Raw genomic sequence first — 15,000 nt, forward strand, 5'->3', positions numbered from 1 at the left:
CTACCACAAACGGCCGTGAGCGGGAGTCCCATAGGGCGGCGCACAATTGGCCCAGCGTTGTCCGGGTTAATTAAGGGAGGGTTTGTCCGGGGCAGGCTGTCATTGTAAAATAAGAATTTGTTCTCGACTGACTTGCCGAGGTAAATAATAATGAGTTAGTTACCTGAATTAATCTCTATAGCCTATAGGCGTTAACAGAATATGATAGGTGACATCCTTTAGGCCTTGTAGAAAGTGTCAATACATTTAGCTGGACAACTGACTAAGGTATCCTCCCTTTTTCCGTTTCCAATCAAGTTAGGCCAAATTGAATGTGGTATTGGAAAAAATACATAAATCCAGAGATGAAGTACAGCCTATCATCATAAAATAAAGAAAGTAATTTATAAAATGCACAATCTCTATAGAGGAAGCTTGACTAACATTCGAGCCCCAGTAACTTTGCTCACTGCTACCCTCGGTCAACTAAGTGCTGTTATTGTGAAGTGGAAATGTCTAGGAGCAACAACGACTCAGCCGCGAAGTGGTAAGCCACACAAGCTCACAGAACGGGACCACTAAGTGCTGTTATTGTGAAGTGGAAATGTCTAGGAGTTGCACAAGCAGCAAGGACATTTCACAAAACTACATTCAGCAATCGACGGAATTGCGAGAACTAGCTATGTACTGTCCCACAAAATTGCCTAACATCTGCAGCAATACTTTGGCCCGACAAGAAAGAGCTGTTTGAAAATGTTTCCCTGTCAAGACGAACGGTGACACGGCATGTCGTGGACATCGCAGAGAATATGGAACAACAGTCGAAAGACCCAAGGAAAGGATGTCACCTATTTCTCGTTCACCCTGGATGAGAGCAGTGATGCACGTGGCACAGTGCAGTTGTTGATGTTTTTACGAGGTCGTAACCCACCAGACTTTGAAATGACAGAGGAGTTTGCTTCAGTGCAGTTGTTGATGTTTTTACGAGGGGATGATTAGGTAGCCATGGTAGTATGAGGATAGGAACAGGATGGGAGGTTGGTGGAATGGGAGGTTGGGGAGAAGGGAGGTTGGGGGATGGGATGGGAGGTTGGGGAGATGGGAAAGGGTGGTTGGGGAGATGGGAATGGGAGGTTGGGAGGATGGGAGGTTGGGGGATGGGATGGGAGGTTGGGGAGATGGGAAAGGGTGGTTGGGGAGATGGGATGGGAGGTTGGTGGAATGGGAGGTTGGGGAGATGGGAGGTTGGGGAGATGGGAAAGGGTGGTTGGGGAGATGGGAGGTTGGTGGAATGGGAGGTTGGTGGAATGGGAGGTTGGGGAGATGGGAGGTTGGGGAGATGGGAAAGGGTGGTTGGGGAGATGGGAAAGGGTGGTTGGGGAGATGGGAGGTTGGTGGAATGGGAGGTTGGGGAGATGGGAGGTTGGGGGATGGGATGGGAGGTTGGGGAGATGGGAAAGGGTGGTTGGGGAGATGGGAAAGGGTGGTTGGGGAGATGGGAGGTTGGGGAGATGGGAAAGGGTGGTTGGGAGGATGGGAGGTTGGGGGATGGGAGGTTGGGGAATGGGAGGTTGGGGAGATGGGAGGTTGGGGGATGGGATGGGAGGTTGGGGAGATGAGAAAGGGTGGTTGGGGAGATGGGAAAGGGTGGTTGGGGAGATGGGAGGTTGGGGAGATGGGAAAGGGAGGTTGGGGAGATGGGAAAGGGTGGTTGGGGAGATGGGAAAGGGTGGTTGGGAGGATGTAATGGGAGGTTGGGGAGATGTAATGGGAGGTTGGGGGAATGGGATGGGAGGTTGGGGGAAATGGGATGGGAGGTTGGGGGAAATGGGAGGTTGGGGAGATGGGAAAGGGTGGTTGGGAGGATGGGAGGTTGGGGGATGGGATGGGAGGTTGGTGGAATGGGAGGTTGGGGAGATGGGAAAGGGTGGTTGGGAGGATGTAATGGGAGGTTGGGTGAATGGGAGGTGGGTGATGGGATGGGGTTGGGGGAATGGGATGGGAGGTTGGGGGAAATGGGAGGTTGGGGAGATGGGAAAGGGTGGTTGGGAGGATGTGAGGTTGGGAGATGTAATGGGAGGTTGGGGGATGGGATGGGAGGTTGGGGGATGGGATGGGAGGTTGGGGGAATGGGATGGGAGGTTGGGGGAAATGGGAGGTTGGAAGATGTAATGGGAGGTTGGGGGATGAGATGGGAGGTTGGGGGATGGGATGGGATGGGAGGTTGGGGGGAATGGGATGGGAGGTTGGGGGGGAAAGGATGGGTGATTGGGGGATGGGAGGTTTGGGAGATGGGATGGGAGGTTAGGAAATGGGATGTTGGGATGGGAGAGGTCGTAACCCCCCCAGACTTTGAAATGACAGAGGAGTTTGCTTCAGTGCAGTCCTTGAAGAGTACAACCACAGGGAAAGATTTATTGGAGGAGGTTAATAAAAGTGCGTGGCAAAGCTGTTTTGAAAAGTTATTATTTGAGTGGCCCAGCAAGAGCCTGGACTTGAACCTGATCAAACATCTCTGGAGAGACCTTAAAGTAGCTGTGCAGCAACACTCCCCATACAACCTGACAGAGCTTGTGAACACCGATTGGCTGCCCAAACTTGACAGGAAAAAAAAAAAAAACTTTGGCCTTTTTGAAAAGGATACAAGATCAAGTAGCTGAGCTGAACCCAGATCAGAAAATTATTTTCCTGCATTGTATTATTCATTGGGAGGTGCTCTGAAAATGTGTTTCTGAAAATGAGCCATGTTGTGGATACAGTCACTAAAGTGGTAAACTTCATAAGAGCAAAATCTTTAAGCCACAGGCAGTTTGTCTCACTGTTGGAAGACACAGACCCCGGTCATGGAGATCTCCCCCCACCACACGAACGTGAGATGGCTGAGTTTGGGGAAGGTGCTTAAAAGGGTGTGGCACCTGAAGTTGGAGATTGCCGAGTTTTTGCAAATGAAAGGAAAATATGTGTATTTCCCTCAACTGCAAGACAAAGAATGGTTGGCTGATTTTGCCTTCACCGTGGACATCATGACCCTCATGAAATGAAATGAATTCCAAACTACAAGGGAAGGGCCTTTTTTCACATGAGATGTACAGCCTTGTCAAAGCCTTCAAGGGAAAATGACTCCTCCTGGCCGTCACGTAGAAGACAACAATCTCCTTCCGACATCACTAGTCTGTTCCCTATCAGATGACAACAATCTGACCCACCTTCTGACACTACTAGTCTGTTCCCTATCAGATGACACTACTAGTCTGTTCCCTATCAGATGACACTACTAGTCTGTTCCCTATCAGATGACAACAATCTGACCCACCTTCTGACACTACTAGTCTGTTCCCTATCAGATGACACTACTAGTCTGTTCCCTATCAGATGACACTACTAGTCTGTTCCCTATCAGATGACAACAATCTGACCCACCTTCTGACACTACTAGTCTGTTCCCTATCAGATGACACTACTAGTCTGTTCCCTATCAGATGACAACAATCTGACCCACCTTCTGACACTACTAGTCTGTTCCCTATCAGATGACAACAATCTGACCCACCTTCTGACACTACTAGTCTGTTCCCTATCAGATGACACTACTAGTCTGTTCCCTATCAGATGACCTTCCGACATCACTAGTCTGTTCCCTATCAGATGACAACAATCTGACCCACCTTCTGACACTACTAGTCTGTTCCCTATCAGATGACACTACTAGTCTGTTCCCTATCAGATGACCTCCCGACACTACTAGTCTGTTCCCTATCAGATGACCTTCTGACACTACTAGTCTGTTCCCTATCAGATGACAACAATCTGACCCACCTTCTGACACTACTAGTCTGTTCCCTATCAGATGACACTACTAGTCTGTTCCCTATCAGATGACCTCCCGACACTACTAGTCTGTTCCCTATCAGATGACAACAATCTGACCCACCTTCTGACACTACTAGTCTGTTCCCTATCAGATGACACTACTAGTCTGTTCCCTATCAGATGACCTCCCGACACTACTAGTCTGTTCCCTATCAGATGACACTACTAGTCTGTTCCCTATCAGATGACACTACTAGTCTGTTCCCTATCAGATGACACTACTAGTCTGTTCCCTATCAGATGACCTTCTGACACTACTAGTCTGTTCCCTGTCAGATGACCTTCTGACACTACTAGTCTGTTCCCTATCAGATGACACTACTAGTCTGTTCCCTATCAGATGACACTACTAGTCTGTTCCCTATCAGATGACACTACTAGTCTGTTCCCTATCAGATGACCTTCTGACACTACTAGTCTGTTCCCTATCAGATGACCTTCTGACACTACTAGTCTGTTCCCTATCAGATGACACTACTAGTCTGTTCCCTATCAGATGACCTTCTGACACTACTAGTCTGTTCCCTATCAGATGACACTACTAGTCTGTTCCCTATCAGATGACACTACTAGTCTGTTCCCTATCAGATGACACTACTAGTCTGTTCCCTATCAGATGACCTTCTGACACTACTAGTCTGTTCCCTGTCAGATGACCTTCTGACACTACTAGTCTGTTCCCTATCAGATGACACTACTAGTCTGTTCCCTATCAGATGACCTTCTGACACTACTAGTCTGTTCCCTATCAGATGACCTTCTGACACTACTAGTCTGTTCCCTGTCAGATGACCTTCTGACACTACTAGTCTGTTCCCTATCAGATGACCTTCTGACACTACTAGTCTGTTCCCTATCAGATGACACTACTAGTCTGTTCCCTATCAGCTGACACTACTAGTCTGTTCCCTATCAGATGACCTTCTGACACTACTAGTCTGTTCCCTATCAGATGACACTACTAGTCTGTTCCCTATCAGATGAACAGCGGGAGAAGTATACATCGCTGCTGTGTCTCTTTGAACGGTGAGTTTTCTCATCGTTTTGAGGATTTCAAAGTGTTGGAAAATGACATGCTGTTGGTTTCCTCTCCTTTCACCTTCAATGTGGATAACGCTCCCACTGACCTGCAACATGAGCTGATCCATCTTCAGTCTGATGCAGTGATTGGAGAACTATTCAGAACAATGTCACTGACGAGGTTCTATGCATCTCTCGATGAACAAAGCTTTCCTAAGATTAGGAGTCACGCTCAGAAGATGTTTGTACTGTTTGGGTGAACCTATGTATTGTGAACAGACATTCTCAGTGATGAAATATAACAAGTCAAGGCACAGATCATCTCTTACTGACTCTCACCAATCCTGCGCATAGCGATGTTATAAACTATGCCTGACTTCACTGCTCTAGTTAATGTCCATCAGAGACTTCACTCCCGACACTGATTGATTGAGTAGTTTAAATGTCATGTTGAGCTCTCTCTCTCTCTCTTGTGTTTTTGTGCATACTAGAGGTCGATCGATGAATCGGAATGGCCGATTAATTAGGGTCGATTTCAAGTTTTCATAACAATCAGAAATCGGTATTTTTGGACATCGATTTTGCCGATTATTATTATTTTTTTTTAATGAATAATAAGAATATATATATATTTTTTACACCTTTATTTAATCTTTATTTAACTAGGCAAGTCAGTTAAGAACACATTCTTATTTTCAATGACGGCCCTAGGAACGGTGGGTTAACTGCCTCGTTCAGGGGCAGAACGACAGATTTGTACCTTACAAATCTTGCATCCTTACAGTTAACTAGTCAGTTAACTAGTCCAACGCAATATCTACCTGCCTCTCTCTCGTGGCACTCCACAAGGAGACTGCCTGTTACGCAAATGCAGTAAGCCAAGGTAAGTTGCTAGCTAGCATTAAACTTATCTTATAGAAAACAATCAATCATAATCACTAGTTAACTTCACATGGTTGATGATATTACTAGATATTATCGTTTCAAACATCACTCGCTCTGAGCCTGTGGTTGTTTCCCTTGCTCTGCATGTGTAACGCTGCTTCGAGGGTGGCTGTTGTCGTTGTGTTCCTGGTTCGAGCCCAGGGAGGAGCGAGGAGAGGGACGGAAGCTATACTGTTACACTGGCAATACTAAAGTGCCTATAAGAACATCCAATAGTCAAAGGTATATGAAATACAAATGGTATAGAGGGAAATAGTCCTATAATTCCAATAATAACTACAACCTAAAACTTCTTACCCGGGAATATTGAAGACTCATGTTAAAAGGAACCACCAGCTTTCATATGTTCTGAGCAAGGAACTTAAACGTTAGCTCTCTTACATGGCACATATTGCACTTTTACTTTCTTCTCCAACACTTTGTTTTTGCATTATTTAAACCAAATAACATGTTTCATTATTTATTTGAGGCTAAATTGAATTTATTGATGTATTATATTAAGTTAAAATAAGTGTTAATTCAGTATTGTTGAAATTGTCTTTATTACAAATACATTTTCTTTTTTTTAATCGGGCGATTTGATAGGTATCGGCTTTTTTTTGGTCCTCCAATAATCGGTATCGGTATCGGCGTTGAAAAATCATAATCGATCGACCTCTAGTGGTGCTGAATGCAGTGTACTTTTCCGTCCGTGTAGTTTCACTGCATGTTTAATAATGAATATACCTACCAAAAGGAGAACATGGGATGTGGTTTATTTCTGTGCATGTTAAAAAAGTCAAATAAGTAACATATCTGGACGTTGATTTATAGTAGGTATATATGTAAACACAGTGATATATGATTCTGGCCTGCGATGGAAAAAGTATATTCTAATGAGGCTCTCCATTGAAAATAATTGCCCAGGCCTGCTCTAGCAGGTCCAACCAGAAGGTATTTTGCTGGCTCGTAAAAAAGAAATTGCTTAGCAACTCAGGCTTTTGTTTATGGAAAAAACCTTAGCGTTACTGGGTGTACCTGAGGAAAAATTTGCAATGAACAAGTAGTAATTTTCATATTTCTGCATATGATTTATTGAAGAATGCCTGCTGTCTACCTATACTGAAATAGGATTTTGCACATTGACAGTAACAAGCAATACTGGCACTAGAGATACATTTTGTAACTTCCACCAAGCCTACAAAGACTTGAAAAGAATGACAATGTGATTAGCTTCTCTAGTCACCATTGCCCTTTTATAGAATCCACGAATTGTCCATTACAAAACCATCCCATTTTAACAGCATCAGTGGTTGCCAGTCCTGTCCTTTTTCATTATGCCCAGCAATCAAATTGATGTATAAAGCCCTTGTTATTTCAGCACATGTCATAAAGTGCTTATACAGAAACCTAACCTAAAACCCCAAACAGCAAGCAATGCAGTTGTAGAAGCAGAGTGGCTAGGAAAAACCCCCTAGAAAGGCCAAAACCTAGGAAGAAACCTATAGAGGAACCAGGCTATGAGGGGTGGTCAGTCCTCTTCTGGCTGTGCCAGGGTGGAGATTATAAACCTAGAGAGGAACCAGGCTATGAGGGGTGGTCAGTCCTCTTCTGGCTGTGCTGGGTGGAGATTATAACAGAACATGGCCAAGATGTTCAAATGTTCATAGATGACCAACAGGGATTCCAAGTTGAATTGGAGACGTTGCCTTCTGTATTCCAACATAACAGGGAGACCTCCAAGCCTCCTGCAGATAAGGAAAGTAAGATTTACATTAGTATTGACTGCAGCTTGGGAAGGACATTGTCAATAATGGAGAATGGACACTAAGTGGTTGCTTGTTAAGTAATTGATTGATGGGAAAGAATCCAATAGGTAGTGTGTGTGTGTGTGTGTGTGTGTGTGTGTGTGTGTGCGCGCGCAACATGCTCGGCAGGAAGAGGGTGAGCGTGAAGCAAAGTTTGTGTGTTTTTCTGTCTTTGGAAAAGCATTCCTACAGTTTGTGTGCAGAGATGACATAACAGGATGTCCTGAAGGTCTTTCTGAAGGTTTCTGTCAAACGCTACAGAGGAGAAAGACTTGTATGCAGGTGAATATTGTTGTTGTCACTTCTTCTTTCTCCTCTGCATTTACATGCTGACTAGACCGTGTGTGTGTGTGCGCATGTTGATTTTTGTCTACCCACACCAGGACACACAGGTTGAAATATCAAAACAAACTCTCTGAATTAATTATATTCATTTGGGGACAGGTAAATAAACATTTATGGCAATTTAGCTAGCTAGTGTAGAGGCGGCAGGGTAGCCTAGTGGTTAGAGTGTAGAGGTGGTAGGGTAGCCTAGTGGTTAGAGTGTAGAGGCGGCAGGGTAGCCTAGTGGTTAGAGTGTAGAGGTGGCAGGGTAGCCTAGTGGTTAGAGTGTAGAGGCGGCAGGGTAGCCTAGTGGTTAGAGTGTAGAGGCGGCAGGGTAGCCTAGTGGTTAGAGTGTAGAGGCGGCAGGGTAGCCTAGTGGTTAGAGTGTAGAGGCGGCAGGGTAGCCTAGTGGTTAGAGTGTAGAGGCGGCAGGGTAGCCTAGTGGTTAGAGTGTAGAGGCGGCAGGGTAGCCTAGTGGTTAGAGTGTAGAGGCGGCAGGGTAGCCTAGTGGTTAGAGTGTAGAGGCGGCAGGGTAGCCTAGTGGTTAGAGCGTTGGACTAGTAACCGAAAGGTTGCAAGTTCAAATCCCCGAGCTGACAAGGTACAAAATCTGTCATTCTGCCCTTGAACAGGCAGTTAACCCACTGTTCCTAGGCCGTCATTAAAAATAAGAATTTGTTCTTAACTGACTTGCCTAGTAAAATAAAATTAAAATAATTTCTGGATGTCATAAGGTGAATGCACCAATTTGTAAGTCGCTCTGGACAAGAGCGTCTGCTAAATGACTTAAATGTAAAATAAACAAGGTTGGTTTCGGGCTTCATCTTCTTCTTCTTTGGACTTTATATGGCGGTTGGCAACCAAGTTTAAGGTGCATTACCACCACCAACTGGACTGGAGTGTGGACCTCAGTTTTTATTTTTTATTTTTTATTTGACCTTTATTTAACCAGGTAGGCTAGTTGAGAACAAGTTCTCATTTACAACTGTGACCTGGCCAAGATAAAGCATAGCAGAGTGAACAGACAACACAGAGTTACACATGGAGTAAACAATTAACAAGTCAAAAACATAGTAGAAAAAAAAAGAGAATCTATATACATTGTGTGCAAAAGGCATGAGGAGGTAGGCGAATAATACAATTTTGCAGATTAACACTGGAGTGATAAATGATCAGATGAGGTAAAGTATATATAAAAAAGGAAAGTATATAAAATATATAAAATATAAACAGTATGGGGATGAGGTAGGTAAATTGGGTGGGCTAAATACCGATGGACTATGTACAGCTGCAGCGATCGGTTAGCTGCTCAAATAGCAGATGTTTAAAGTTGGTGAGGGAAATAAAAGTCTCCAACTTCAGCGATTTTTGCAATTCGTTCCAGTCACAGGCAGCAGAGAACTGGAAGGAAAGGCTAAAATTAGGTTTTGGCTTTAGGGATGATCAGTGAGATACACCTGCTGGAGCGTGTGCTACGGGTGGGTGTTGCCATCGTGACCAGTGAACTGAGATAAGGCGGAGCTTTACCTAGCATAGACTTGTAGATGACCTGGAGCCAGTGGGTCTGGCGACGAATATGTAGCGAGGGCCAGCCGACTAGGGCATACAGGTCGCAGTGGTGGGTGGTATAAGGTGCTTTAGTAACAAAACGGATGGCACTGTGATAAACTGCATCCAGTTTGCTAAATAGAGTATTGGAAGCTATTTTGTAGATGACATCGCCGAAGTCGAGGATCGGTAGGATAGTCAGTTTTACTAGGGTAAGTTTGGCGGCGTGTCTCACAAAGTTAGTAGCCCAAGGCTAGTAGGGGGGTCTGCTCAGACGGAGGCCGGTTGAAGGCACAGCGGATGGAGTATTCGTCGGCAGACCAGACGTGGTGGTGCGGCAGGGCGCTGTGTCGACAGAGAATCCAAGCCAGATGGCGAAAGAGGTATTGTAGAATTTTGTTTGCTAGCCGGGAGATGTGCCTGGCTCACGGCTAACTGGTGCTAGCTTCGTGGCAGTGGCGTTAGCCACTATAGCCGATCGGTAGCAGCGGTGATCCGGTGCCAAGGTCCAGAGTTTACAGCAAGGATCCGGTGGAGTATTGGGTTCTAGCCGTGTATGAGTGGGGTTCAGGTGAACAGCTGAGTAGGCCGGGAGGTGGGCCTCAGGGATAGCGTCGGTACTGGGTGCCACGGTGGGTGCAAGCTAGCTGTGAGCTAGCTAGCTGCAGGCTGTGAGCTAGCTAGCTAGCTCCAAGCTAGCTGTGAAGATTCAAAGTAGTGGCCCAGGGATTTTGGCAGGAATCCGGCGTTGTTGTGGTGAGACAGTTCAATACTGGTAGGCTGGCGAGTATTGTCCAGGCTAAAAACAGGGCATCTGTGCAGAAGGTAAAAGCCGCTAGCAGTGGCTAACAATGACTAAATAACTTGTAGCTAATTAGCTGGTTAGCTTCTGGAGGTTCTTGAGTGTGTTCTAAAATTAAAAATAATAGCGATTCCGTATCACATTGGGTGAGGCAGGTTACCGGAAGGTATAATCGAATTAAAAATCGAAAAGAGATTGAATTTTTTGTTGCTGAAATATATGCAAAAAAATACGAAAAAATACAAAAGTACACGAGAGGACAAACAAAAACGCGTCTTCACTGCTACGCCATCTTGGGAGTTCATCTTTCAATCACCCATGTGGGTATATGCTCCTAACAACCAATGAGGAGATGGGAGAGGTGGGACTTGCAGCACGTTAAGCTTCACAAATAGAACAAAGTTATATTTTAGCGCCTGTATTTTTACCTACACGTACAAATGACCATGACTAGCCTGTTTCCCTGCACATTGACTTGGTACCGGTACCCCCTGTATATAGCCTCCACATTGACTCTGTACTGGTACCTCCTGTATATAGCCTCCACATTGACTTGGTACCGGTACCTCCTGCAGCAAGCCTCAATATTGTTTATTGTTTTTATTTAGTAATTATTTTCTTAACTCTATTTTCTTAACTGCATTGTTGGTTAAGGGCTTGTAAGTACGCATTTGGCGTTATGGTTGTATTTGGCGTTATGGTTGCATTTGGCGTTATGGTTGTATACCTGCGTTATGGTTGCATTTGGCGTTATGGTTGCATTTGGCGTTATGGTTGTATACCTGTTGTATTTGGGTTGTATACGTTATGGTTGCATTTGGCGTTATGGTTGCATTTGGCGTTATGGTTGTATTTGGCGTTATGGTTGCATTTGGCGTTATGGTTGTATACCTGTTGTATTTGGCGTTATGGTTGTATTTGGCGTTATGGTTGTATTTGGCGTTATGGTTGTATACCTGTTGTATTTGGCGTTATGGTTGTATACCTGTTGTATTTGGCGTTATGGTTGTATACCTGTTGTATTTGGCGTTATGGTTGTATACCTGTTGTATTTGGCGTTATGGTTGTATACCTGTTGTATTTGGCGTTATGGTTGTATACCTGTTGTATTTGGCGTTATGGTTGTATACCTGTTTTATATGTGACAAATACAATTTTGATCTCTTACCTCGATTTCAGTTCACTTTTTTTTTCTTCAAATATGTTCTTGTACCAATGTACTTTTCTTCTTCGCGGTGGTTTAAAGAACTCATCATGGGAGAAATTCTCGCTGCAGATTCAACACACATACAAGTCTGTGGGCGGGAGTGTTTATGCGTCTATGCAGAACATCTAGCCAAAGCCTCAGATCGGTTGTCAGGTTGTCTGAAGTAAGCCTCAGATCGGTTGTCTGAAGTAAGGCTGGAAAGTGAAAGTTATGGGACTTTGTTTTTGTTTCATTGCGTTGTCACATGTTAGTATTGCACATCAGTATTTCTCATCAATATTCAGTGACCCTAACAACTAAAACTTCGGTCCACTATTTATTTTTATTTTGTTTGCACTATAGGGAATATGGTGCCATCTGTGACACAGCTCTGAAATCCTCACCTCATAGCCAATGACATAGTGAATGATGTAAATTTACACGACATGATGTAAATTTACATGATATGTAAATCATTACAAAACCCCAAAGCATCAAAGCTGGGACTGACTGAGAAACAGCTTCTATCTCGAGGCCATCAGATTGTTCAACAGGCACCACTAACATTAGTCACTGTTCTAGCCAGCTACCACCAGGTACTCCACCCTGCACCTTAGTCACTGTTCTAGCCAGCTACCACCAGGTACTCCACCCTGCACCTTAGTCACTGTTCTAGCCAGCTACCACCAGGTACTCCACCCTGCACCCTAGTCACTGTTCTAGCCAGCTACCACCAAGTACTCTACCCTGCACCTTAGAGACTGTTCTAGCCAGCTACCACCAGGTACTCTACCCTGCACCTTAGAGACTGCTGCCCTATGTATACTGAAAAGCAATATAAATGCAACATGCAATCATTTAATAGATTTTAAAGTTACACTTCATGTAAGGAAATCAGTCAATTGCAATAAATTCATTAGGAAATCTCTGGATTTCACATGACTGGGAATACAGATATGCATCTGTTGGTCACAGATACCTTTTTTTTTTAAGTAGGGGCGTGGATCAGAAAACCAGTCAGTATCTGATGTGACCACCATTTGCCTAATTCAGCGCGACACATCTTTTTTGCATAGAGTTGATCAGGCTGTTGATTGTGGCCTGTGGAATGTTGTCCCACTCCTCTTCAATGACTGTGCGAAGTTGCTGGATATTGGTGGGAACTGGAATATGATGTAGATCCAGAGCATCCCAAACATGCTCAATGGGTCACATGTCTGAGTATGCAGACCAATCATTGGGACATTTTCAGCTTCCAGGAATTGTGTACAGATCTGACATGGGGCCGTGCATTATCATACTGAAACAGATGAATGGCACGATAATGGGCCTCGTCATGGTATCTCTGCATTCAAATTGCCATCGATAAAATGCAATTGTGTTCGTTGTCCATAACTTATGCCTGCCCATACCATAACCCCACCATGGGGGGACTCTGTTCTCAAAGTTGACACCAGAAAACCAAACGCCCACATGAAAAGTTGTAAAGTTGAACCGGGATTCATCCGTGAAGGGCACACTTCTCCAGCGTTGCCAGTGGCCATCGAAAGGTGAGCATTTGTGCACTGAAGTTAGTTACGACGCCAGAAATACAGTCAGGTCAAGACCCTGGTGAGGATGACGAGCACACAGATTAGCTTCCCTGAGACGGTTTCTGCAGAAATTATTCAGTCGTGCAAACCCAGTTTCATCAGCTGTCCGGGTGGCTGGTCTCAGACAATCCCGTAGATGAAGAAGCCGGTTGTGGAGGTCCTGGGCTGGCGTGGTTACATGTGGTCTGCGGTTGTGAGGCCAATTGGATGTACTGCCAAATTCTCTAAAATTATGAATTTATTAAATAAATAAATGAAATGAGACATTCACATAAGTATTCAGAACCTATACTTAGTACTTTGTTGAAGCACCTTTTTTGTTGTTGTCAGCAATTACAGCATAGAGTCTTCTTGGGTATGACGCTACAAGCTTGGCACACCTGTATTTCAGGAGTTTCTCCCATTATTATCAGGTTGGATTGGGAGCGTTGCTGCACAGCTATTTTTAGGTCTTTCCAGAGATGTTCGATCAGGTTCATGTCCGGGCTCTGGCTGGGCCACTCAAGGATATTGAGAGACTTGTCCCGAAGCCACTCCTGCATTGTCTTGGTTGTGTTCTTAGAGTCGTTGTCCTTCACCTTACAGGTGAACCTTCGCCCCAGTCTGAGGTCCTGCGCACTCTGTAGCAGGTTTTATTCAAGGATCTGTCTGTACTTTGCTCTGTTCAACTTTCCCTCAACCCTGACTAGTCTCCCAGTCCCTGCTGCTGAAAAATATATTCCCACAGCATGACACTGTGACCACCATGCTTCACCGTAGGGATGGTGCCAGGTTTACTCCAGACGTGATGCTTGGCATTCAGGCCAAAGAGTTCAATCTTGGTTTCATCAGAAGAGAATCTTGTTTCTTATGGTCTGAGAGTCTTTAGGTGCCTTTTGGCTAACTCCAAGCGGGCTGTCTAATAGGTCTAATAGGGCTGTCATGTGCCTTTTACTGAGGAGTGGCTTCCATCTGGCCACTCTACCATAAAGGCCTGAGTGCTGTAGTGCTGCAGAGATGGTTGTTCTTCTCGAAGGTTCTCTCATCTCCACAGAGGAACACCTAGAGCTCTGTCAGAGTGACAATCGGGTTCTTGGTCACCTCCCTGACCAAGGCCCTTCTCCCTCGATTGCTCAGTTTGTCCGGGCGGTCAGCTCAAGGAAGAGTCTTGGTGGTTCGAAGCTTCTTCCATTTAAGAACGACAGAGGCCACTCTGTTCTTGTGGACCTTTAGTGCTGCAGAAATGTTTTGGTACCCTTCCCCAGATCTGAGTGTCGACACAATCCTGTCTTGGACCTCTACGGACAATTTCTTCAACCTCGTGTCTTGGTTTTTGCTCTGACTTTTGTTTGCACTATCAATTGTGGGAACTTTTATATAGACAGGTGTGTTGCCTTTCCAAATCATGTCCAATCAATTGAATTTACCACAGGTGGACTCCAAGTTGTAGAAACACCTCAAGGATGATCAATGGAGACCGGATACACCTGAGCTCAATTTCGAGTCTCATAGTCTGAATACTTATGTAAATTAAGGTCTTTTTTAAAATTAGAACAATTTGTAAACCTGTTTTCGCTTTGTCATTATGGGGTGTGTATATTGTTGAATTTTAAAAAATTGATTTACTACATTTTAGAATAAGGCTGTAATGTAGCAAAATGTGGAAAAAGTCAAGGGGTCTGAATACTTTCTGAATGCACTGTGTATATTTATATACATTTATATGTCTCTGACATTGCTAGTTCTGATATACCCCCCCTTTAGAAATTCTGAGTTGTGTGTTCAAAAAAGAAAGAAATAAAATGCATCATTGTCAGAGGTAGAAAAACACGCATTTCGCCGCACCGGCGATATCTGTGTCTGCGACCAATACATTTTAATTTCAGTAGAGTGACAGCATAGAAGTGCAACATGTGTAGCCTGTATCATCTGTATCACCCATTTCACTGAAACCCTCAAAAGAAGGAA

At 44.5% G+C, this 15,000-nt stretch overlaps 1 protein-coding gene and 1 pseudogene across 2 annotated transcripts in view; both read left to right on the forward strand.

Annotated features, from left to right (window-relative positions):
- Nucleotides 1-4,286, forward strand: part of LOC135565089 (general transcription factor II-I repeat domain-containing protein 2B-like) — a 26,216-nt pseudogene extending 21,930 nt beyond the window's left edge.
- The window catches only part of LOC115126056 (sodium-dependent phosphate transporter 2-like), a 195,322-nt gene that overhangs the window by 1,302 nt on the left and 179,020 nt on the right, over nt 1-15,000 (forward strand). The window lies entirely within an intron of this gene.

Source organism: Oncorhynchus nerka, linkage group LG27, assembly GCF_034236695.1.
Source record: "Oncorhynchus nerka isolate Pitt River linkage group LG27, Oner_Uvic_2.0, whole genome shotgun sequence".
In the NCBI taxonomy this organism is placed as follows: domain Eukaryota; kingdom Metazoa; phylum Chordata; class Actinopteri; order Salmoniformes; family Salmonidae; genus Oncorhynchus; species Oncorhynchus nerka.